At 47.0% G+C, this 26396-nt stretch overlaps 2 pseudogenes; both read right to left on the reverse strand.

Moving 5' to 3' along the window:
* Nucleotides 1-4464: 4464 nt before the first annotated feature.
* LOC119299615 lies at nt 4465-9981 on the reverse strand (annotated as a pseudogene).
* A 494-nt stretch (nt 9982-10475) lies between these two features.
* Nucleotides 10476-25495, reverse strand: LOC119297448 (annotated as a pseudogene).
* Between the last annotated feature and the right edge of the window lie 901 nt (nt 25496-26396).

The following is a 26396-nucleotide window of genomic DNA, read 5'->3' on the forward strand; positions in this document are numbered from 1 at the left end:
CCCGAGGAAGAAGGCCCCTTAATGGCGATGGAGCAGCCATGGCGGGTAAGCCTCGATGAGAGCTCGTAGGTGTGACGATGGAGGTCATCTGCATAGGAACCACACTACCCGATGAAGTAGGGTCCGAGGAATTGTTGGATGATGAAGTGGGTTTGGGCCTCTTGCTTGTATCATTGTTCCTCACAGAGTCCTCCCTGTCATGCCCCTTGTCGCCCCCTGGATCATCGCCGTGCTCCCAGACTCGAGGTACAAAGTCACTATCAACGCGAAAGTCCGCTTCTTCAAGACTGTACCGGAACTCATAACCTTTCCTTTGAACCACCATGTCAGAAGAAAGAGAGTCAAGTGTGCTACTTTTGAAAGAATCAAGGTTTAGTACCGCTACCTGGATATGAACAATTCCTCTCCGGCGCAAACAAAGTAGATCAACATCAAGAGTAGAACCAATCACCGAGCCGACTGCCCAAAGCCCCAAGAAGTGTTGGAGAGCATGAGGCACCCCATGCACATGAACCCAAATAGGAATTAGCTCGAAGCGGTGTGGTATCTTCTCTGAATTCCATGGCTTAAACTCGATAGTGACATTGTGAGATTTGATAAATACTGCGAAGCCCGTCACCCTCTGTAAGACCTCCTCACTCGGAAAGGACATGAGAAAAGCGTCCTTGCCATGCGGTATAGCCTCCCACGTCCACTGTTGCTGGTACTGAGCAATTTTAGCAACCTCTGCCTCCACGATACTGGGAGTAATAGAGCCACCAGAAATAGATACCAACGCCGTCAGTGAATCATGTGGTGCAAGATCCTCCCTGCAGACATTGTCAGGCATCTAGAAAAAAGCCATACTTTCAGTTCCATAACCGCATAACATCGCCACCGGCTTCGGCAACTTGAGAGCAGGGCAGCGCTGCGTGGTCATCGGATGGTTATACTTGTTACAAATGAAGCAGTACTACTGTGTCTCGCAATCATCATTTGTGTGCCCTGCAGATTGGCACTTCGAGCACCATACTTTCTTAGCATCAGCTATCCCGTCGGTTGCCCCAGAAGATTGAATGGTAGGCTGCTGGTGTAATGCGCTGACCTGCAACGGGGTGTTCTGCCCATACCCCATTGCCATCATAGACGAAGCAGCGGGCACCTGTACCAATGTCGGCATCGCAGGTGCCGCCGGTGGAATAGAGGTAGGAGGTACAGCAGCTCCCTGGTGAGTCTTGGGGCGACCACCCTTGCCGCCCTTTGGCTTCCGAGGGCGAGCGCCTGCTTGGGCATCGGCGGTGGCCTGATTTTGTGGCACTCGGGCGTTGAAACCGGCCGCCATCTGCATACCGGCTGAACCAGGGTGTTGCATGGGCTGGAACTGTTGCTGCTGCATATAACCAGGCGACGGCTGAAGAAGAACCGGCTGCTGATGCATGTACTGACCCGGGGCGGCGAAGAAAGGCTGCTGAAAGTGAGGTTGATACGTTGATGGCTGCTGCATAGGCTGTTGCTGAATTTGAGGCTGTTGTGCCGGCACAAAACCCCCCGGCGTCCCATACGGCTGCGCGGCCTGCACCGGTTGATAGACACCCGGAGTGAAGCCAGGCGCGCCGCCTGTCGGAGAAGAAACCGGCTGGGAAGAAGCAGGGGGCTGCAAGGGCTGCTGGCCGGTGGTGATGCCCGGCAGCGCAGAAGGGTCGCCGCACGTCATCTTAGGAGAGGCGACGACGGCAGCGAAGGTACGATCGAAATTAGGGTTCACCCGTTGCGCCTTCATGTTCCACACATGACGAAGCCAACGGCCGAGATCCACCAGCCGCCGATGTCGGATCAGCAACAGCTAGCCTGCGTGCCTGTTTTGGCATTTATTAAAGAGCATGCTAGCTTTTAGGCCTAATTAGTGTTTTAACAAATGATTAGCCCCTCATGACATATTAATTTGTTCCTCTCGAGTCATGGCCTCTTTTTAAATTTTGCTCAAGCTCCACCATTGCTTGATGATGTACCTCGTGGCAATGAAGGGGCATACTGAGTCAAAGTCGCCGCTGAAAACATGTCTCCGTCCGTCACACACTCTGGCAGGCCAGACGACCAGATGCACAGATGCATATATATACTTACTTGCGGTTCAGCATGGGATTTGGCATGTTACTCACCTGTACATCCACACAGGCAGGTGCTGCTCTATCAGCCATTTGAGCGTCGGCACCATCGAGGCCGGTGCATCCATCCAAATAATTTCGCAACAAAAATACTGAGAGCATTACTTAAGGCCAGGGCAGCTTTCTAAAAAAAAATGAAGGTGTACCCCCGGCCTCTGCATCATGACGATACATGCAACCATCTTATTAAAAAATCTAGGAAGTATCACAAAGTCATAAAAGTATTACAGCTCGCAAGCGGAGCGAAGCAAAAGTATAAAAGAAAAGCACATGCTGACAATCACAACCGGTACGGCAATATGAAGGATAAGCTTCCTAGACTCATATCCTCTTATGCGGGCCGCCATCCGAATCGGTTGAATATAGCCCATGCTACCACCTCTCACTGGTTGCACCCAGTAACCAAAGGCTTCCTGGAGTTCATAGGAGTGAGTAAGGACCACGTACGGATTCATGCGGTAGCTCTGAAGATGACTTGCAAGAAAGTTAAAGTGTGTAGTCTGCTAAAAATCAAATTATTCCTACAGTTCCATATAGCCCACATAATCCAATCCGAATACGAGCCGCAGTAGTATGTTCAACCCCAGCTAACCACGTTTCAAACAACGACTCAATATCAACTGAAAGATTAATGTTGAAGGCTATATGAATCGTTCTCCAAAGTAATTTGATGAGTCGTCTGTCCGATCCCAGTTAAGAAATCTTACGAAGTGCAATGTGTCCACTCTGTCGGTCTAGCATGCAAAGCCTTTTGCACCCGACAATCATTGAGGTACATGTATCTTTTTTTGTCTCAAAAAAAATGTATCTTTTTTTTGCGATTGGAAAAGAGCATCACTCACCTCCTTCTCCGTAAAGAGCCTTGTGAGGAAATCATTCATGAGATAGCTAACATTTATGGGAATAAGGTTAATCAACTCATTAGGAGTGACGTCATTGTCTTTGGCGCACAAATTTTGAAAGAATTCGGTCGTCAGATTACATACACCATTCTTCTCTTCAACCCACACCCCATTTTCATCTCGAGGTTTTGTAACATGCTCCCTCTTACCTCCCTTTTCACATGTAAGATCTCGTCATAATAATTACTCCTACTCCCTCCATTCCACAATGTAGTGCTTCTTCTATCTCCGTGCTTCAACTTTGACCGTAAATTTAACTACTAAGACCGATTGCGACGGGAGCAAAAATTATATCAGTGAATTCGTATTTAAAAAAAGTTTTCAATTATATAATTTTTTCGTCCGCCGCAGTTGGTCTCGTTGGTTAAATTTATGGTCAAAGTTGGATCTCAGGAAGCGCGGGCACACTATATTTTGAAATGGAGGGAGTATGATACTACTCTTTCTGTATCATAATACTTGTTGCTGCGGAACTTGTACTAGTTTTTCCCAACAACAAATATTTCAGTACAGAGGGAGTACATGGCAGCACCCTGCATGACACCCAGTGTGCGGTGCTCAAGCATTCCATTGAGGAAGCGTTCATGCACCCTCATCACGCGGGGGAAGTGTTCCATTCAGGAAGGAGCTGACCAGCGTGAGCGCTGCCTCGGGCTGGTAGGACGGGACCGCGTGCCCGGCTGCCCTCAGAGTTGCAAACACCAACCCACCCGCGTATCCCTGAACGAACCCTCCAGTCTGCAACAAAGCACGGCAGGATTATCAGAGTGGCAACGAGCAAAGACTTGCAGGCAAATCAGGACACGTCGCCATGCATGCTCAATAATTCTACCTCATCCTTTACTATCCACGGGCGCCATTGCTCCGTGACGTCGAGGCCGAGGTCTTTGATGGTGTAACTCGTGGCGATGAACGGGCATACGGAGTCAAAGTCGCCGCTGGAAACATACATCTCTCCGTCACACACACACACACACACACACACTCTGGCAGACCAGACGACCAGATGCATATATATACTGTACTTACTTGCGGCTTAGTGTGGGATTTGGCATGTTAATTACCTGTACAGCACACGGGCAGGTGGTGCTCTATCAGCCATTTGAGCGTCGGCACCATCGAGGCCGGTGCATCCATCCAAATAATTTCGCAGCAAAAATACTAGAGCGTTAGTTAAGGGCAGTTTTTTTTGCTGCAAACGTACGTATTTTCTAGTTTCTCCGATCCCAGTTAAGAAATCCTACGAGCAGTGTTGCCACTCTTGCGATCTAGCATGCAAAGCCTTTTGCACCCGAGGATCATTGAGGTATGCGTATACGTAACGATCGCTGCAAATATCATACGACCTCGGTATCTGCAAAATTTAGAGCAAAACGTACTGTATTTATCAAAGGTAGTAGGTGTGTGGCTCTTATAATTCAGTGGCGCTCTCTTACATAGCGGCTGTGGTGCTGTGTTTCAGTTGGCCCTTCCATGCAAACCGGTTCATATACGTCGTACGCATCGATGTTAGCATGAGTGCCATCGATCATATGTTCAACGCATGCTGTGTAACCTGGCTTGTCTAAATGGCAGTTCTCGGTGATATTGGCCCACACCTCATTTGATATCAATCCGTGGCCCCACTGATAGTTTGGCATCAAGGTACGGATTGCCGACCTAATTAACCAAAACAGAGATGCACTCACTATACTGTTAAAAAAAATAGAATGAAACTATGTAATACTCCCTCTTTTCGTAAATATAAGATGTTTTAGATATTTAATATGAACTGCATACCCACCAAAATGAATGAACAAATACACTAAAATCTGTATATATACATTTGAATAAGAAAAAAGTTAAAACACAAGGGATGGACTGGAGTAACTATTATTAATAATCGATTAATGACTCGTACCAGGATACCCCGTAGGTTTATGGAAGTTCTTGTACTACTGTTGAGATTGTGGCCGAAGATGGTGGCCGCGAGCTGCGGCACATAGTGGCCGGCGTAACTCTCCCCAGAGATGTAGAAGGGGCGGCCTTTGTACTCCGGGAACCTCTTGAGCCAGTTGAGGAGGAAGACAAACGCATCGCCGGCCGTCCTCTTGTCCCCGCTCAAGTCGTATTCAGAGGTCGTGTTGGAGTACGAAAACCCAACACCGACAGGAGATTCCAAGAAAAGCACATTGGCAACTGCAAGGATCTTACAAGTCGGATCGTACAATAGATTGTAGTTCTAATTCAGTTGCGCGCAGCGCCTTACCTTTGGTCCAGGCATGCAAGTTTTCGCTGAGAGTTCTTTTGTCCTTGTTCACGCGGAACGGGCCCACCTCCGTCATCGCCCCGTAGCCAAGTGATGAGCATCCAGGACCTGTGAGTGCACCATGTAAGATTGATAGTATCTATCACCAGAGAGCACTCAAAGGTTCAACAATTGAATTGAAAGCATTTCGATCGTAACAAACTAACCTCCATTGAGCCACAGGAGGAGTGGTTTCGCCGCCGCGTCGCTGGCTACCTCGACAAAGTAGTAGAAGAGCGCTCGGCCGTTCTTCTCGTGGACGGTCACGTACCCGCCGTACTGATTTAAGCCGGTGGTGCCGCTAGGCTGCCCCGGCAGCACATGGATCTTATCGGCGGCCTTCAAATTGGCCAGGTCATGGACAGAGTACTCTCTGAGGCTACTGGTAGTGGTAGTGATTTCTACCCTTGGTTCATCTATGGTGTTGGCATTGCTACTGCTCCGTCTAGACCGGATGAACCTTTTGAGCTGAGCCTCTTGCGATGCATCTGCATGCAACGCGGCCACGCAGACGAGGAGGAGCAGACCCAAGGGGGTGTTCCTCATAGTCTGCTATGGTAAAATGAGTAGAGCTAAAATGACGAAGATGGATTCATGGTTGGAGTTCATATATAGAGAAATTTTAACATGGTCCCCAACAATTTGTTTGAGTAATCCATGCACATTTAATGTGCTTTAATCCATGCACATTTAATGTGCTTTAATGCCATATCTTCCTACCCCCTAGAATTCATTGATGACAATATTGTGATCCTTGAGTAGTATACGATTTGTGTAAGGAAGACAATAATGTGTATTACTATTTCCTCTTTTATGCCATGATGTATTAACTAGATGATTCAATAAGATCTTTTTGCGCAATTAAACAAGGGTGTGGCTTGCCTGCTTGCGCGCCTTGCTCCCATCGGTGCTCCCGGGACACGTGGCATACATCCAAATCATCATACCATTTTCTTCCGTTCAAAACAATTTCGCAAATAAAACGATTAATACAAACCAATACGTGGCCCAATGTCTCTTGCCGGCGCTCCTCGGCCCGACGAATTCGATCGCCGCCGATGTCCATGCCGCCGCAGGCGGGAGCCCTGACCATACAAGGGTACTCGCACGCTTCCTCGAATGTGGACTTTGCTCCTGATGCACCTTGGAGCGACCGTTGCGATTCAACTAACCAATGGACCGACACGACCTCATCATTAACCTAAGCGACGAATATAAGAGGCAACCAGGTGGAGCCAACAGTGGACACCGGGCAGGCAAAGAAAACATGCAAACCCTCGACTGACCAAAGAAACACGGAACGAACCCAAATTAACATGCACCTTTCGGGCGTCTTGCCATCTCAAAGGAATTGTGTGCTTCTTTTTCCAGGTAGTGAGGTCTGATGAGGACATTGCACATCATTACCACCCGCTGCCTTTGTTTGATCAGTTTGGATGTCCAACTCGGTTTGCTCGTTAGCCCAAGTCGGTGCATATAACTCACTCACTGTTGTTGTTCGGCTGATATAATTAGGCATACCCCTCCATAGCTAGCAGAAACGGATGGTTGGCCGGTTGGTTTACAAAAATCAGAATTTAGCAGAACGGTTGGCTTTGTATAGTCGTATTGAAAATGCGACTGATGTATGGCTAGATCGTGGACCATCGTGCATAAGGAACTTTTGCCTTTCAATTGTAACCCTATTCTTATGGAATAAAACTCTTTATACCCTCGCAAAAAAATTGTCACATTTTTCTCGGATTTTATCTGCACAAAAAAACAATAGTCCAAATTCATTTACACTGTTCGTTGATTATCTGGGACCCACCAGTCTGTGATCGTAGTTCACCAGCTTTTATGCATAATTAAATAAAAGTTGAGGGTGTTTTGTGTAAAAAAAAAGATCACGCATGTCTCGCCCAACGTCTCCCTGCTCTTAGTCATTGACAATTTGACATGTGGGCCCCGGCCAAGCTGCCCTGCTACGCACGCAGCGGATACACCCGCATACCGGAATTATGACCATATTTGCACGTCCTTGCAAGTTTGATGATTGAAACCGTGTAATTTACAAGTTTATGCACCAAACTGGCCGTCGCGTGCAAGTTCTAATACTTTAGGTGTACTTACCTTTTTATAATGCGCATAGTTTTCAGCTCTTATACCAATGGATGCGCTGAATATGTGGTTTGTACAAGACTAACCCTGCATGCGTTCTGACCCATCCCATGTGCGCCCGCTGCTGCGCTTCCTGTGATTTCTGTCAAAGGGTAAATTCGTCCAAGCGAGGCTTAGGCTACATGCACGCACTACATTGATGAATTTTGCAAAAAAAACTAATACGCACTAGAAAAGGAAACGGAGGGAGTACATGACTGCACCCTGCACGACACCTAGTGTGTGGTGCTCAAGCATTTCATGCACGGTTTCTACTCGGTTCACATGTCACCACCACTTATCGCTCGGGGGAAGCGTTCCATTCAGGAAGGAGCTGACCAGCACGAGCGCTGCCTCGGGCTGGTGGGATGGGACCGCGTGCCCGGCTGCCCTCACAGTTGCAAACACCAACCCCCCCGTGTATCCCTGAACGTGCCCTCCAACCTGCCACAAAGCACGGTCGAATTATCATCACACTAGCGACGAGCAAAGAATTTCAAGCAAATCAGGACATCTAGCCATGCATGTTCAATTTACCTCATCGCGCTCGTTCACTATCCATGGGCGCCATGGCTCCGTGACGTTGAGGCCGAGGTCCTTGATGGTGTACCTCGTGGCGATGAACGGGCATACGGAGTCAAAGTCGCGCTGAAAACGCACATGTCTCCGTCACACACTCCGGCAGACCGGGCAGACGGCTAGATGCATATATTACTTGCGGTTTCAGCGTGGGATTTGGCACGTTAGTTACCTGTACAGCCACACGGGCAGGTGCTGCTCTATCAGCCATTTAAGCGTTGGCACCATCGAGGCCGGTGCATCCATCCAAGCAATTTCGCTGCAAAAATACTTAGAGCGTTAGTTAAGCGTAGCTTATTTTATTTTGTTTTATCATAAACAGCGTGGTCTGTCCGATCCCGGTTAAGAAATCTTACGAAGTGCAGTGCGTCCACTCTGTTGGTCTAGCATGCAAAGCCTTTTGCACCCGAGGATCATTGAGGTACACGTATACGTAACGATCGCTGCAAATATCATACGACCTCGGTGTCTGCAAAATTTAGAGCAAAACGTACTGTATTTATCAAGGTACGTAGTAGGTGTGTGACTCTTTGTAATTCAGTGGCGCTCTCTTACATAGCGGCTGGGGTACTGTGTTTCAATTGGCCCTTCCAGGCAAACCGATGCATATATGTCGTAGGGATCGATGTTAGATTGATCAGCACCGTGCATATCAGTGACGCATGCTTTGTAACCTCGCTGGTCTAAACTGCACTTCTTGGTGATACTGGCCCACGCCTCATCTGATATCATCCCGTGGCTCCACAGATAGTCAACTTCCCCCTTAGCATTCATATTGGCATCAAGGTATGGATTGCCAACCTAATTAACCAAAACAGAGATGCACACACCATACTGTAAAACAAATCGAATGAAATTCTCCCACTGTTCGTAAATATAAAATGTTTTGGACATTTTAATATATGTCTGAAATGAATGAAAAACACATAAAAAAATTAAAACGCCTGATAACAGTAAACTAATGGAGTAACTATTATTAATAATCGGTTAAGGACTCGTACCAGGATACCCTGTAGGTTTATCGAAGTTCTTGTACTACTATTTTCGAGATTGTGGCTGAGGATGGTGGCTGCAAGCTGTGGCACATAGTGGCCGCCGTAGCTCTCCCCGGAGATGTAGAAGGGACGGCCTTTGTACTCCGGGAACCTCTCGAGCCAGTTGAGGAGGAAGACAAATGTGTCGTCCGCCGTACTCTTATCTCCGCTCAAGTGGAAGTCAAGGGTCTTGTTGGAGTATGAAAACCCGACGCCGACAGGCGATTCCAGGAAGATCACGTTGGCCACTGCAAGGATCTCAAAAGTTGAATCTTATAATCGATCGTACTAGTTCAGTTGCGCGCGGGGCCTTACCTTTGGTCCAAGCATGCATGTTTTCGCTGAGAGTTCTTTTGTCCTTGTTCACGCGGAACGGGCCCACCTCCATCATTGCTCCGTAGCCAAGCGATGAGCATCCAGGACCTGTGAATGCACCATGTACGCGTTCATAGTATTTATCACCAGAGCACTCAAAGGTTCAGCAATTGAATTGAAAGCGTTTCGATCGTCACAAGGTAACCTCCATTGAGCCACAAGAGGAGTGGCTTCGCCGCCGCATCGGTGGCTGCCTCGACGAAGTAGTAGAAGAGCACCTGGCCATCCTTCTTGTGGACAGTCACGTACCCACCGTACTGATTTAAGCCGATGGTGCCGCTAGGCTGCCCTGGTAGCACATGGATCTTGTCGGCGGCTTTCAGATTGGCCATGTCATGGGTAGAGTACTCTCTGAGGCTACTGGTAGTGTTAGTGATTCCTACCCTTGGTTCATCTATGTTGTTGGCATTGCTACTGTTCCGTCTAGACCGGATGAACCTTCTGAGCTGAGCCTCTTGCGATGCATCTGCGTGCAATGCGGCCACGCAGATGAGGAGTAGACCGAAGGTGGTGTTCCTCATCGTCTGCTATGGTAAAATGAGCAACTATGTAGCTAAGATGACAAAGATGGATTCGTGGTTGGGGTTCATATATAGAGAAATTTTAACATGGTCCCAAACAATTTGTTTGAGTAATCCATGCACATTTAATGTGTTTTAATGTGCTAGAATCTTTTTAAGTATGCCATATCTTCCTCCCCCCTAGAATTCATTGATGGCAATATTGTGATCCTTGATTTCATGAATAGAGTATATGATTTGTGTATGTAAGACAATAATGTATATTACTATTTCCCCTTTTATGCCATAATGTATTAACTAGAGGATCCGATAAGATCTTTTTGCGCAATAAAACACGGACGTGGCTTGCCTGCTCCCACACCTTGCTCCCATCGATGCTCCCGGGACACGTGGCATACATCCCAAGCATCATACTATTTTCTTCCGTTCCTGGCTCCGTTTCCTTGTTAAAACAATTCCACAAATAAGACGATTAATACGAACCAAGACGTGGCCTAGTGGCTCTTGCCGGCGCTCCTCAGCCCGACGAATGCGGTCGCCGCCGATGTCCACGCTGCCACGGGCAGGAGCCCAGACCACACAGGGGTACTGGCATGCTTCCTCCAATCTGGACTCTGCTTTCTGCACTGATGGTCCTGATGCACCTTAGAGCGACCGTTGCAAGTCCACCAACCAATGCACCGACACGACCTCATCGCTAACCCAAGCCAAGGATATAAGAGGCAACATGTTGGAGCCAACAGTGGACACCGGGCAGGCACAGAACATGCAAACCATCGACCGACCAAAGAAACACGGAACGAACCCAGATTAACACGCACCTTTCTGGCGTCTTGCCATCTCAAAGGAATTGTGTGCTTCTTTTTCCACGTAGTGAGGTCTGATGAGGACGTTGCACGTCATTGCCACCCGCTGCCTTTGTTCGGATGCTAAGTACTTTGGCCTTCCCGGACCCTGGCCGTCATGAGCCCTGCTGGGAGAGCGTCCGCCGGACGCTTTTGACTACCGGGCTTGACCCGATGGAGAGGTGGTCTTACCTAATAGGCTTTTTTGTTGTGCCCTCATTCAAACCCCGTGGTTTCAATTAGTCCTTGCGCTCATCATTTGGTTATCCACAATGTGGATAGACATGTTTTTTGCAATAATACGCGTATAGCCTGCTTAACTTCGTGACTATAGTTGGTATTGTAAGAGATATGCCCTAGAGGCAATAATGACAGTTGTTATTTATCTACAAATTTATAATTAATATTTATATTTCATGCTATAACTGCAGTGGTCCTTGAGTCCGTATATACATAAAGAATTAGAGAAAAACCCATGTGCATGTGTGAAATAATAAACGATAAAATATATTCCTAGTCGTTCCTCTAAGATTAGCTCAAGTGATACATGATGGCTATGTTTTCCTAATCATCAGCATGACTATTAATAATCTACAAAAAAGGAAATGCCAAGTAAAGCATCTAGATTTCTTGGATTTGTTTGTCTTGTAGAGTTTTGACGCCGTGTTTAGGTCGGGCTTTGCACGGGGTTCTTTGAGCCGCGTCCAGTTCGTCAGTCGCGTGATGGAGGAAGTGAAACGCGAGATGGACTGTGTGCCAATGCGCGCCTGTTTTGAGTTGTCAATGGTCCGACAAATACTATTTTTGTGGGTAGAAGGGTGACACCACAGCCAAAGATAAACAGAACACGAACACAAACCAGAGGTGCTGCACAAAGCCAATGGAGTGACGTACACTAGCAACGCCGAGTAAACTCGAAGCCGCCGGCGACGCCGAGCAGGCTCGAAACCGACGGCGATGAGTAGGCTCGAAGAAGCCTCTGTAAAATGAAACGAAATGCCAGTGTGCACCACGTCTGACAAACAGTGTAAACAATAAATTTATAGAAAAACTCACCGACTTAGTAAAAAGACTAAAACGCCCTGACCCGGCTTACCTTGACTCGGATAGGCCGAGCACCTCACGAGGTAGCGACGCTGGCCTGAATCGGGCTCACGCGAACGTGGCAGACAGCCAACAACGTATACGTGAAATGTAAGAGCAACTAGTTAACGAGCGCTTTTTCAAAAGCCTCATAACGATCAGCGTCACTTGACGTGCTCTTAGTCGACGGCCACGTGTCGCGTTCTGGACGCTCATTTTGGATTTTATTTATTTATTTTTTCACATCGGCTTTTTAAATGATTTTTTTCTGGGTTTTTTTGACGTTTCGATTTTTTACCGGTCTTCCTTAACTTTTGGACCAATAATTTTATTTTGAATTTTTTTGCGTGAAAAAACGTGTTTTTTTCTTTTGCGATATTCACGGTTTTTGCTTTCGCGAGAGGCACGGTTTTTGCTTTCGCGAGAGTCACGGCCGTGCCTCTCGTAAACGGAAAAAAATATATTTTTGTTTTTTTTCTTTCATGAGAGACACGATTCTGCTTTTGAGAGAGGCACGGTTGTGCTTTCGCGAGCCGTGCCTCTCGGAAACAAAAAAAACGTGTTTTTTGTTTTTTCCTTCCGAAAGAGGCACGGTTTTGCTTCCGTGAGAGGCATGGTTTTGATTCTGCGAGAGTCACAGTTGTGATTTCGCGAGAGGCATGGGCGTGCCTCTTTCGGAAAGAGAAAAAACCCGTGCTCCCAGTTCGGTTTTTTTGTCTGTTTTTTTGTCCGGTTTTTTCGTGAAAAAAGTTCATGAAAATCTATCGACATGAGATCTAATTTTGAAGATCTCGACGCGGGAAATCTAACGGTGAAAACGGTTCGAGATTTGAACACACGATTTAAGAGATAAAACATTTTGAATAAACGAATCTACGACTCAAAGAGGCCCTCCTGGCACGCCCCCGAGAATGGACGTTGCGTAGGGCTCGATCGTCAAGCATGAGCCAGCACGAAGCGGGGAGAGGATGCCAAACGGGGGGCGGGAGGGGGGGGGGTTTGGGATCGGTCGTGCCCGACGACATCCAATGATTATAGCCTTGGGCACGTGGAGCGGTCTACCCGTCATGGACCCTCTAGTCTGGTTGCCCGGGTGCAAGCCATCCAGGCAAATCGGATAGCACACACCATCCGACACGACCGGACAAACCCGACACGCTGCTTGGGTGGCCCCATGCGGTAGTCGGCTCACATAGGCTGGCCCCATGCGCCCACCGGTGCACACAAGCCTGAACCAGGCCTCACACACGAGCCGGCGCTGCGACCGCAACCCGGCTCGTGCACCTGTCGAGACTAGACCAGCCCTACGGGGCGAGGAGCCTGACAGGCAAGCCTGGTCAGGCGCTCGCGCACGAGCGCGGACACGCCCAACATTGCTCAATGACGATGGCCTTGGACAAGCCCAGCGGTCCACCCATCATGCACCCTCTATCCGGGTCACTCAGGCACAAGTCATCCGAGCAAATCAGACAACTTGTGCCGCCCCGAGAGGCTCCCGGGCAAGCTAATCATAAACGGACAACCAGAGGTCACTCTCCCCCGCAATGAGCCAAGGGTGATAGATACTATAGCATCCTTTATAGGACTAATAAGGGTTTTCCTACTAGTGAAGTCTGCGGCTGCGGCGCTTAAGCATTTCATGCACGATTTCTACTCAGTTCACATATCACCTTTAGTGCGGTGGAAGACTTCCATTCAGGAAGGAGCTGACCAACATCAGCGCTCTCTCGGGCTCGTAGGAAGGTACCATGTGCCCGGCTCCCCACACAGTTGTAAACACCAACCCACCGGTATATCCCTGAGCGTACCCTCAAACCTGCAACAAACGAGGGCAGGATTATCATAGTGGTAATGAGCAAACAATTGCTAGCAAATCAGGGCATGCAGTAATGTTCAATTTACCTCACCATTTACTATCCGTGGGGGCCATGTAGTGGCGGAGCTTAATGCGATTTGAGGGAGGGCTAAATGAGTCTTAAATAGAAGTTAGGGGGCTAATCTAGCGTATTATGTTAAATTTGTTAATTATTATGTGTTTATGTAAAATAATAAATTTGATTGGGGAGGGGGGGGGGGCGCTTTGGCCCTCACTAAGAGCAAAATTTATTTTCGCAAAACAAATACTCAAGGTATGTGTGACTCCTTATAATTCAATGATGCTCTCTTATATAGCGGGTGCGGTAGAGTGTTCCTTCGGGTGCTTCCATGCAAGCCGGTGCATATGTGCCATAGGGATCGATGTTAGCAGGATCATGGGTCATATCATCTTACAGCAGGCATGATTTGTCATCCGGCGGGTCTAAATTGCAGTTCTTGGTGATATTGGCCCACACCTCGTATTATATCACCCTATGGATCCACAGGTAGTCAATCTCCTCCTTATCATTCATATTGTCATCAAGGTATGGATTGCAAACCATTGTTGAGATTGTGGCTCGGGATGGTGGCTGCGATCTGCGGCACATAGTGGCCATTGAAGTTCTACCCGGATGTAGAAGGGGGCGGGCCTTTGTACTACGGGAACCTTACGAGGCAGTCAACCAGTTGACAAGGAAGACAATGTGTCATCTCCCGTCCTCTTGTTCCCTCTCTCGCCGCAGTCGGAGGTCGTTGGAGTAGGAAAACCTTACACCAGCTGGCGATTCCAGGAAGAGCACGTTGGCCACTGCGAGATCTCACAAGTTAGATATATAATCGATTTGATCGTACAATATAAAAACGTTGGTAGTTCAGTTGCCACTATGATCGTCTTTTCTCATTCACATTATAAAAACAGCATAGATGAACCAAGGGTAGATGAACCAAAGTAGAAGAAACATTCATCTATCCTGGCAGGTGATTTCTAATTTCGAAACATCTAACAACCATCTTTTCTCATTCACATTCTCGTGCTTCCAGTCCATATCTCTTTTGCTCCCCATAGGCCACAAAATTGCGCTAGATGCATTCGTTCCCTCAAATCTCCAGTTTTATAAGCACAAGTGCCACTCATTGTATAAAATATTTCCCCCTTTTTTCATAAAACATAAATTTGTCAAATTTTAAATTTTGAATGAGTTATATCTTTTTTAATTATGTATGTTGCACCCAGAAAATCCGAAAACATTTATGCACATGGTAGTAATTGTGTGATGTTGATCTGCAAAGTTTCGAGTTCAAATGTTCTTTTATTTTGAAGAAACAAAAAAAGAGATGTTTGCTTGCATGATTTTTGATGCAAAAATGGATGGTGAGGATAGAGGTTACACTCGTATGGTAGTACAATCAGAACTTTCCGGTTCATCCCGACTTCGGATAAATGAATTCCTAACCACCAAAGTAGCATTTGTAAGCACGCTCATGAAAGCAGCTTACAATAAAGATCAGTATAATTTCTTTTACGGTATATAGACTTTATTCCTTGAATGATTGACATATCGTCTACAAGGGAATGAGAAACAAAGTCAGGGATCGAAGTGTCCCAAAAGCTAGAGGATCTAGTGCTAAAAGAATTGTTTGCAAGTCCACCCACCACCTCATTAGCTTCATGGAGACCATGCACATAACATACTTTTGTAAAGTCAATGGCCAATTTCTTGCACTCCATGATGATTGCCACATCCAAACCAAGGTATGCATCTATTCGTTGAACTGATTCCATTGCAAAGATGCAGTCTGATTCAACATGTAAGAGCACGTACAATAGTGGGCTATAAGCCTACTTACATGACACTTTTGCCTATGTGGAAGAGAGAGACATGCAAAAAAGGAGGGAATGCAAGAGCCAACCTCTACACGTGTTCCTAGGTAAACTGAGTAAATAAGAGGAAAGAGAAAGAGAGAGTGAAGAAAATTACTAGGCTAAGAGCCAACCTTATAGTCAACCCTATTATACGAGTCAATGGTATTGCTAGCTCTTGATGACAAGGCACTCTTATATAGCCAGTTGCTGACTGGCTATATTATTAGCCATGCTCTAAATTGTTGCACCTAATATTTTCCGTCAAAAACATGCCATTCCTAATCATAATCATCTTTGTTGCATCATTAGTATAGTTTACCAACCATGAAGTTCCACAACCCAGAGGTTGGAACCAGGATGTTGTAGTTCTGGTTTAAATGGAGGTTTGATAACAAGTTATGTAATGCTCAATTCTCCTCACTTTATTCAACTTGTTTTGTTTCCTCCTACGACGCAACTCTAGCATAACCTTTGTAATAAATTGCATTTTGAGCATTTTTGGCTGCAGAGGTTGAAGAATGTTTTCTCTGCCATTTCTGGGTATCCCTAATTGTTGATAAGTGCCACACGTTAGGTGCGTGGCACTCCGGAAGGCAGTTGTAACAAAATAGAGGTGCCATAAATTTGTTGTATATTCAAGAGCCCGTGTCCATTTGAAGAGGTAAAAGACAGACAAAAAAGAAGCTCCTTGCTAAGGCAATACCATATCTGGATGGATGACACACCACAATTCTTACTTAGGTCCATAATACTACTGCCCCTTTTCATAGAGTGGAAGCGTTCCTTTCAGGAACGAGCTGAACAATATCAGAGCTTTCTCAAGCTGGAAGTAAGGGACCTGATGACCAGCGCCCCTCACAGATGCAAAAACCAAACCGCCCGTGTATGCTTCAACGTACCCTCCAACCTGCAAAGATTTATCAGTGTCAGTCAGTACAAACAAACAAGTGCAAACTGACTAGAACATGTAGTCATGCTTTACCTCTTCGTTCGCGGTCCATGGGCGCCACGGCTCCGTGACGGCGACACCAAGGTCATGGATGGAGTACCTCGTGGCGGTAAACGGGCACACGGAGTCGAAATCGCGGATGAAAACATATTACTATTTGTTACCCACACACTTTGGCAATGTTAGATGCGTGCTTGCAGTTGCAGTTCAGCCTGGGGTTGGCATGTTACCTACCTGAACAACCACACATGCAGCCCGTGGCCCATGAGCCATTTGAGCGTTGGCACAATGGACGCCGCTGAATCTTTCCAGTGCAAGTCCCTGCACAAGCACAGCAGCGGTAAGTGGACTGAGTGGATGCTCACAAGAGTATTTATCTTGGCCCCAACTAAGCTAACTATTACGTGCAGCCCGCCCACTTGGTCGTTCTAACATGCAGAGCCTTTTGCACCTCAGGATCGTTGAGGTAAGCATCTATGTAGTAGCCGGTGCATGGATCATACCCCGGCACCTGCACAATTTAGAGCGGATATTTTTTCTTCAGAAATTAGGTATTCAAAGAAAGTGTGTTACGTGCATATAATTTGCCACTATCAGAAAAGATGTACTCCAAAATACGTATATCTTACATAGCGGCTGGGGTAGTATTTTCTGTCGGGTGCGTCGATACAAACAGGTCCGTAAATGTCGAAGAGGAGAGTGTTGGCAGTATCATATGCGGCCATGGCGTCAGAGCATGCGCTTCCATCCGACAGATTGAAGTTGCAGCTCTTGGTGATGTTGGCGTACACCTCATCTGATATCACCGCATGGCCCCACAGGAAGTCGGTCACCCCTTTTGTGTTCATGTTATCATCAAGATATGGGTTGCCCACCTAACCAATTAGAGATCCGCAAGCTATATTATACGATCTTCACTAGGAAATATATGTGTTAACTGTTATGAAGTGTATGTTTAACTAAACATAATCACGCGTACCAAAATACCCTGTAGGTTTATGGAAGTGTTGTGGCTCAAGATGGTGGCTGCGAGCTGCGGCACGTAGTGGCCGGCGTAGCTCTCCCCGGAGATGTAGAAGGAGCGGCCCTTGTACTCCGGGAACCTCTCGAACCAGCTGACGAGGAAGAGGAACGCGTCCTCCGATGTCCTCTGGTCTCCGCTCTTGTTGTAGTCGGCTCGGAGGTCGTGTTGGAGTAGGAAAACCCGACGCCGGCAGGCGATTCGAGGAAGAGCACGTTAGCCACTGCACAAGCATCAACACATTCACATGTCACGTGTGGGTCACGGGTAGAAAACCGTTACCAGTTGTTGTAATGTTGTGGCTCCCTAACCGTTGGTCCAGGCGTGCTCGTTTGTGCTGAGGGTTCTGTTGTCGCTGTTGACGCGGAATGGGCGCAGCTCCCCCATTGCTCCGTAGCCGAAGGATGAGCATCCTGGACCTGCACCGCATGGAAATATATCAAGTACTCCGTCCCAAAATGTAAGATCATTTTACATAACGTATGAGAGACGAGACATTCAGACAAGTGCATCTCTATGTATGCATGGCCGAACCTCCGTTAAGCCACAGGACGAGTGGCCTGGTCGCCGCGTTGGTGGCCGCCTCGACAAGGTAGTAGAAGAGCGCCCGGCCGTTCATCTCATCGACGGTCACGTAGCCTGCGTACTGGCTGAAGCCGACGCCGTTGGGCGGCTGCCCCGGCAGGGCGGCGATCCTGTCGGCGTCCTTCTGATCGCTCTGGTCAGAGACGGAGTGCTCTGCTCGGAGGCCACTGGTGGCAGTAGCTCCTATCCTTGGTTCATCTACGCTGTTGCTACTGCTATGGGTGCTAGTCCTCTTGGACAGGATCAACTCTCTGAGCCGATCGAGCCTCCTGCGACCCATCTGCGCACCACGCCGCCACGCAGATGAGGAGAATGAGGGGACACAAGGAAGTGTTCCTCATGATGCTCTCTGAAGAAAATTAGCTGCCGTCGTCGCTTCCACGAACATCTGAGTGGCGTTCCAGGTGCTTATATAGGTAAGGACAATGGAAGGAGAATGCTTTGACGCGATCAGTGTTGGAGCCTTGAAAAGTTCTTCAGACCATATAACGAGACAGAAGACCATATAACGAGACAGAAAGGAAAATGAAAGAAAAATAACATGTCTGTGTCTTTTGTTCTATTAATACTGCCTATGCCGGCTGTACGTCGTCCAGTTATAGTTTGTCCGCAAACTTGGAAAAGCTTACAGTTAGGAGAGATCACCATTTGGCATGCTGCCCCGGTGCTGTATGATTGTTTGAATTTCCTCATGGGTACACTCGGTTGTCCTTATACGTTGCCAACAGTGGCGTAGCCAGCCCAATACACCAGGGTGGTCCATTAATAGAAATATTAACATAAATTATTTATTTTTCAAAGAAATGTTTATTTTAGTACATTATATACAAGCTATGGGGAAATATCAGGATGGTCCATGGACCACCCTGGCCACCCCCTAGCTACGCCACTGGTTGCCAGAGCAGTATTTTACACTTCGGCCTGTGTGCTGCCGTTGATACTAGGGATTAGTCCTAACTTTTGATGGAAGGATGAGAACGATGAGCCCATAGTTACAAATGGTTAGTACTATCAAATAATTAGCAACACAAATCATACATCTTTAAGAATAGAACAATTAGGTCACTAAATCCTAACATCATCATGTTTCGTGTCTTACACATGTCCTTTTATCTTCTTCATAGAAAATAAAAATAAAAACTATGTCCTTGTACTGAGAGGATTGCCTTATTTTCATTCTGCTCGTGGTCACAAGATTTTATGGAAATGACGCTGTGATTAAAATTCAAAGATGTCCATCCGGCACAATTCAGATGTGATATTCAATCTATTATTTTCATGTGAACAGCATACAACCTTTTCAGCACAGAAGTGTTAAACCATATGACTATGGCCTGAATATGTCACTTCGTAGTTGTGTATAAGCAGCGACTTATTTATAGATCCAATATTGGAATCAGAACACACCGTAAATTAACATGTGGGTGCCCAAATATCCCAATTCAGTTTGGGACGTCACCCAGGTGGGAGCCTGCCCTTGAGGAAAGAGTAGAGAAGAACAAGGGCTCTCTCTGGCTGATAGCTAGGAACCAGATGGCCTGCACCCCTCACCGATGCAAACGTGAAGCCTTCCTCGTACTGCTGAACATAGCCTCCAACCTATAAGCCCATGAATTTCATCACAGGGTCAAGCACACATCACATCTGAATTTTACTTAATTAGCTCTTGCTGGTGTCTATTTCTGCACAGCGGTTAATTACCTCGAGGTCCGGGGTGTACCAAGCGCGCCATGGCTTGGTGACGGGCAAGTTGAGATCCTTGACCGAGTACCTCGTCGAGGTAATCGAGCATGTGGAATCCAAATCGCCACTGAAGAAAGATGGCCGTTCTAGTTAAAAACCTCAAGACTAGATACTTTATTCTGCTCAATGCTCATTGTGCATGTATAGAGTAGTACCTATAGACCCATACGCTTAACCCACGTTCGACTAGCCTCCTGATCGTTGGCACCACGGTAACTGGGCCGGGGTTATAATGGAAGGGGACGCTTAAAGGACTGTGAGTGCAGTGCATATTAACTGCTGCCCACAAGAGAGAAGAAAAAAAAGGTTGGGGGTAGTGTAGCAGCAGAACAGTGTGCAGATAGAGTATATACCTTTCTCTTGGGCAAGCTATCCAACTTGTGTTGGTGCGGGCGTGCAGAGCTTCTTGCACCTCGCCAGTGTTCAGGTAAGCCTCGACGTAGTACTCCATGCACGGATCATAGCCAGCCAGCTGGCAAATCAAAAATTGTGGACACTGTGAGACTGTCTGACTGGCCATAGGAATGAGCAATTCTTATTGGGAAAGAGAGTTGGAGAGTAGCCAAGGGATCACATTATATCTATCTTACATAGCCTTCGCGTGCCGACGGAAGGCAGATCCTCGGGTCGTATATGTTTCGGGGATAGATGTTGCCTATGTGGAACGCCTGCCCCAACACAGAGCACCACCGCAAGTCGTCTTTCGGGGTGAAAGTGCAGTTAGCACGGATCCCGGCCCAGATCTCATCGGAGATCAGCCCGTGGCTCCATAGAAACTCCAGATTCCCCTCGTTGTTCTTGTAATTGTCAAGGATCGGATTGCCGACCTAGATGTAATACAAACGAAACATGCATATGCATGGCTACCACAAAAACCCAATAATTATGCAAAGTCGCATGCGAAAGGCTTACGAAGATGCCGCAGAGGTTTATGAAAGTGGTGTGGTGGAGCTCGTTCATGAAGGTGATTACGGTGGCGAGCTGCGGCACGTAGTGGCCACCGTAGCTCTCACCGGCGATGTAGAAGTCGCGGCCCTTGTACTCGGGGAACCTCTCCAACCAGTTGAGCAGGAAGACGAATGTGTCCTCGGCGGTTCTCTGGTCGCCCCGCTTGTTGATATTATCCGAGTTGTTGCTCGCGTAGGAGAATCCCACTCCGGTTGGCGACTCCAGAAAGATCACGTTTGCCACTGCACACATCTAATCAGTTCAGTGTATCTACTCTGCTTAGATAGAAGCCAGCTCCACTTAACAACTTACGGTTGTTCCAGGCGTGCTTGTTCCTCCTCAGAGTCTTGCCGTCGGGGTTCACTCGGAACGGGCCGAGCTCCATCATGGCGCCATACCCCAGCGATGAGCACCCAGGCCCACCGTTAAGCCAAAGGATGAGTGGCTTGGAGGCCGCCTCGTAGGGGGCCTCGACAAAGTAGTAGAAGAGCTCGTGGCCATACTCCTCGTTCACCGTGACATAGCCGGCGTACTGGTCGAAGTTGACTCGCGGAGGCTGGCCGGGCAGCGCGGTGATCTTGTCGGTCGCCTTGGCGCCCGCCAATGGGATCGGGCAACGCGTGGGCAGGTGGCTGAAGCTGCTGGCGTCGGCCCATGGGTCGGGTCCCTCAGCTACGTTTGGATTACTGGCCCTGTCAGCTTGCCTCTTCTTGGCCGTGGACTCGAGGAACCTCATGAGCTGATCCTCCTGTGAGGCATCTGTGAGTGATGTGCCCAGCAGAAGGAGCAACAGGAAGAAAGTAATGGTGTGCCTCATCATATTTGCCTCTGACTTCGTGATCTTATGAAAGATCATCCTGCTGTGGTGGATATATATATGGGGCACCTCGATCAGGAGTTTGGTTGCTATTTCGCTCTTCTCCACTCAGTACAAATCCATGAGCGTACAGCTCAGAGGCTTGTGGTTACTAAGAAACTAACAAGTTCGTTGCAATTAGTACACCACTACGTCAACTGTGACCAAACTGCTTGGTGCCAAAGTATCTGGTGAACAATGCTATATTTTCTTGTAGGTAGCTGCTTGTTTGGTTTGGATTCTCCGAAGAGAGTTCTGAGTTTACATGGAGCGAATGGTCAAGTGAGAGAATAATAGCTAACTCTTAGCGGTGGGTTAACTCAATGTCTTACAGCCAATTTACTTCGATTAAGACCAAGCCTCTGGAAAGTCTTCTTTAGTACAGATGGATTGTACATGAATGGTAGATTTTTTTTTTCTTTTTTTCTGAGAAGGAAGTGTCAATGTCCCGGCCTCCGCAACCTCAGGTGCACACGGCCATAATTTATTAAAGTTTTGTGCAAGGCAATGAAGGCATAAAAAGCTAACAGACATTGTACAAGACAAACACAACTATGGTAAATCTATTAGTACAAGATATGCAGCACCTAGGACTAAATTTACTTCTGCCGCATCCACGCTTTCAAGAAGGGATAGCGCCCTGCTCACCATTGCCCATGTCCAGCCAGAGACGGACAGGACAAAGGATTTTCATCTGGATGCAAAGACCAACCAATGAAGGCCAGAACATCGGCGTGGAGATTGTGCCTTCAACAAGGTAATGACGCAAGTTTCACCGCTGTTGTGACAACCAATGAAGGTTAGACGATTAGTTTTCACTCTGGACATGAAGCGGTGCTCCAAGCAACATCTTCCAAACGGATAATCCAATAGTTGCTTAAGCTAGTACTCCGCAAAGAACCACCATAGTGTCCACCAGAGGAGTCCAGACGTCTCTCCTGACACCTCCTCCCAACCATGTACCAATGAAGCACATGCGCAAAGGTGTCATCTAGCCAACCACATCAAGGAGAGGAGTGTCCCGCCAGCAGTGACGAGAGGGGGCAGTGGCACTAACGGATTGGTGGACATCTTACCGCCTCTCCTATAACACCACCACTGCCGTCGAGGAGCCATCCTACTTGTCAGCGGCGGATCTAGAAGTACACTACGGGGGGTGCCACTAAAAAAAAGCGCAGAGCTCAGAACTTAAATGTAATGCAAACATCGCAAATTCGTATATTGTAACAATTATGAAAATGTCAAAAAATACAAGATAGTTACCTTGTTTGACTGCTAGAGACTTTGTACATCCTTCATGGTGTTTATTGCAGCTGAATTTGCTCATCCATACAAGATATGAGATAATAAGTACTTAGTATTTGATCAACAAACAATACACTGAGCATAAGAGCTTGCATATTTGAATAACAAGAGAATAAAAACAAGTGTATATACCTACTGGAATAGCAGCCAACAGCAGGCACGCAACACATCAGGTCCCTCTGACCTCCATTCGTCCTTCTTTGCACAGGAGGAACAAAAAACAGCCGCGGCACAGTAGTTTGATTTCCATTTCTTTCCGCTCCACAGGGAGGTGGAGTAGGAGTTTGATGTCCAACTCCAACAACTTTGTTCTTGAGCAGTCCTTGCCTCTTCTCGAGTGTGCGGTGTGCCCTTCTACTAGAGCAGTAACAGACGGTGATGACGACGGTCCTATTTTTGCACCTTTGCATCTTCATGCTTCCGAAATGGAGACACTATGGGATTATCTCTCTTCATATCTCAACTCTCAATCTACAGTGTTAGCCCAAGTCTCAGTAAATTCTACAAAACAAATGATGAAAACCGAACATCAATTTTCGGATCAACACAGGGGCCAGGGCACAGGAAACAATTCAATCAAAAATCACAAAGGGGAAGATTCTAATGTACAGATGTACACTTACACCAGGTTGTAGCCTTGTAGGTTGAGAGAGATGGAGACTGGAGTCGGAGAGTTAGAGGGCAGCACGCCGAAACGCGCCCAGCTGGCAGCCGCCCACGCCGGTCGCCTCCGCCCTCTGGCCGGCGATCGCTGTCCCCGCCGGCCGCCGCAGCCCCAACACCACGCCGCCGAGGCTAGGTTTCAGACTTTCAGTTCTGTCGATCCAAAGGGGATCAATTTTTTTTTTTTGAGAAAATCCAAAGGGAGATTAGGACAAGTCTGGAGGCGTAGCTGGCTATGTCCAGCCCAAGGAAACGTGGATGGGCCAGTGGGCTTTAGGGATAGATGGGCTGCTCAGTTTTATTACCTCTAATACACATGGAATTCGAATAATTATTACTATATAGGTAAAAAAACTAGATACCCCTAAAAACAGGTTAAAAAAACTAGATAAAAAACACAAATTTTTAGGGTTGCCATGGCACCACAGCACCCTCATTAGATCCGCCACTGCTACTCATGCCATGCATCTGGCCGCTGCCACCGTAGCTCAAGCCATCCATGCATGGCCATCTGATCGCTTTCGTGCCAAACCAATTGGCCAGAAACAACACATGCACCAAACACATGACATGTTGTAGCTGACATAGTCGTCGAGCTCAGGAATTGAACATGTGTTCAGTTAGAAATAAAGATACACAAGCTCTCTTTTTTCGGGATGTAAACATATGTTTTTAATTAAGGCATCAATATTTCTTCCGACGCACGCCATACCACATGCAAATTGCAAAAGGAGTACGATCATATAATTGATATTTGTGATTTGTGTTACTTGTAGAGGTGTCTACGTATGGTTGGTACATACATCTGTATGTATTGTATTTTTTCTACTATTGTATTATTATCAAAGACTGGCAGGGAAATAACATGCTTTCCCTAAGCCCTTGACGCGAACGATTATTATGTCCGGGTGACTCAAACAAGTGAACGGCGTCATTCGTTCTGAAAGGTTCTAGACAAGAAACGATGCTCTACGCCCTCTTCCTCACACATCTCTAGAGGATTGCCATGTTATGAAGAGCGAATGGCCATGCTACACCGTGTTGTGAAGAGAGAATTGCCATGTTGCAGTAGAGAAAACTTGACATGTGTTCTGGGTTTGCTATGCGATGGGACACAAAAATGCCATGATATAAAAAGGAGAATTCCCATGTCTAGCATTTAGCATGGTACACCGTAGAATTTTGCCACATGATCATTGATTGCACTACTGTCAATTGCCAAGCTATAACAAGGAGAATTGCCATGTCATCAAAGAGGAAATTACTCACACTATCGTTTATTGCCATGCTGGTAGAAAAAGATTATCATGTTATAACAAAAAGATTTACCATGGTATGACAAAAAAGATTCTACACATGTCCAGGAATTGCCATATTACAACAGAAAAAATGCCATGTTATGCACAGAAATTGCCACACATATTTTGGTAATTGTCATGCTATGCAGAGAAGTTGGCATGCTTTGGACTTCATGGGTGCAGGTCTCGTTCTCTCTCCAGTGGTGGATGGAGCGAATGTCAGTGTTCGCGCTGAGAGGCTCATACGAGCGAACAATACACCTACGAGGATTTCCATGTGTCACTGCGTTGAGATTCGTGGGCGGGATTGGACGCACACAAAATGTTCACCCAAAAACCCTTCCCACAGAATGATTGCTCTATAAAATTTCGAATTAACATACGCAAATAAGCCCCACATATTTTCCCATAGGTTTAATTATGCAAATGTAATGTAGGTACAAAGGATGTGGCGGCTCCTATGGATGCGTACCTTCGCCGTATTTGATGGGGTCCATCCTTGACAAATCCGACTGTCTCTCAGGATACATGCTAATATTATGAAAGTGAGATAATAAGGAAGTTGTTCGGTCTGGTAAAAGCAAGTGAAGAGCAGTTTAAATATTATTGGACATGTCCACCGAAAAAAGAATAGTAATGGATGGATGGCTAGGTCAGATAGTGAATTGCCCATGCTAGGAGCCAAGCAACCACCTTGCCTACTACGGGACATTCGTATGTGTCATTGGATCAGCTTCTCGCTCGGGCTCGTCTCTCTCCTTCGCAAATCACAGGCCTTGTGTCGGACGCCTTGCTGCGCAGCAAAACCCCTCTCCCCCCTCCTACACACACATGTATCCAGCAGGAGGGCTAGTTACAGGTGTCAATCCCACCATGAGTTGTAATCACCACTGGACCACAGCGAAGTAGCCATGCATTGCAACCAGTTATCCCCTGCAACATCGGCGATGCTCGTTGAAGCACCCGATGGTCTCACGTATTTTTATCATCGGAGGCGGCTTTGTAGTATTGGTGCTCATCGAAGCCCCCAGTGGTCTTAATTACTCCTTGTAGCTCCAAGAGAGGCTTTGCAACATTGTTGATCCCAGCAATACAAACGCTGCTCGTTCCCTACTAGATATGTAATCTTTGCCGACTATGAAATAAATAGCCCAAGGTCATTGAAGAATTCACAACTAGCTGAGTGTTGCCCAATTTCTGTATAGTTCAAGTCAGAACCAAGGCTATGAGCATTGGCGCTGATGGGCAGGAGAAATAGCCACCAACTTGAAGTGTACACATAGTTCTTCGCCATATTGTTGGATGGTGTTTGTACTTAGCCAACGGGTAGTAAGGAATGCACTGTTATGCCATGTTATACCGACAATGTATTCATAACGCATGCTTATCTTATGAAAT

The sequence above is a fragment of the Triticum dicoccoides genome, chromosome 5A (assembly GCF_002162155.2).
Source record: "Triticum dicoccoides isolate Atlit2015 ecotype Zavitan chromosome 5A, WEW_v2.0, whole genome shotgun sequence".
Taxonomy (NCBI): domain Eukaryota; kingdom Viridiplantae; phylum Streptophyta; class Magnoliopsida; order Poales; family Poaceae; genus Triticum; species Triticum dicoccoides.